Below are 280 nucleotides of genomic sequence, written 5' to 3'. Positions count from 1 at the left end.
AAAAAAAAGTTTAGTTTAATTTTTTAGAAAACTTTTAAAACTCCCCCGAAAAAAAACCAACAAAACAACATGACCAAAAAAAGCCAAAAACCTATGCTTTATGAAATAAAATTAAAAATTTTCATTAACAAGGAAATTTTTGCCCGCCAAAAAGGGGGGGGCCCCTTGGGGAAGACAGAAAAGGGAAAGCAACCCTCACAAAAAAACCGTGGTTCCTTTTTTTTTGGGCCCACCCTTTAATTTTTTTGGCAAAAAAAATATTGAACTAAAAAAAATGCCC

The 280-nt window shown here is 32.9% G+C and overlaps 1 protein-coding gene across 3 annotated transcripts in view; it reads left to right on the top strand.

Annotated features, from left to right (window-relative positions):
• LOC119586387 (calcium-responsive transcription factor-like) overlaps positions 1 to 280 on the top strand; it is a gene marked incomplete at its 5' end in the record, with an annotated part of 34,261 nt that overhangs the window by 30,170 nt on the left and 3,811 nt on the right.

Source organism: Penaeus monodon, chromosome 21, assembly GCF_015228065.2.
Source record: "Penaeus monodon isolate SGIC_2016 chromosome 21, NSTDA_Pmon_1, whole genome shotgun sequence".
Taxonomy (NCBI): Eukaryota; Metazoa; Arthropoda; class Malacostraca; order Decapoda; family Penaeidae; genus Penaeus; species Penaeus monodon.
The sequence above is the reverse complement of the archived record's forward strand: the minus strand, read 5'-3'. Positions and strand labels throughout refer to the sequence as shown.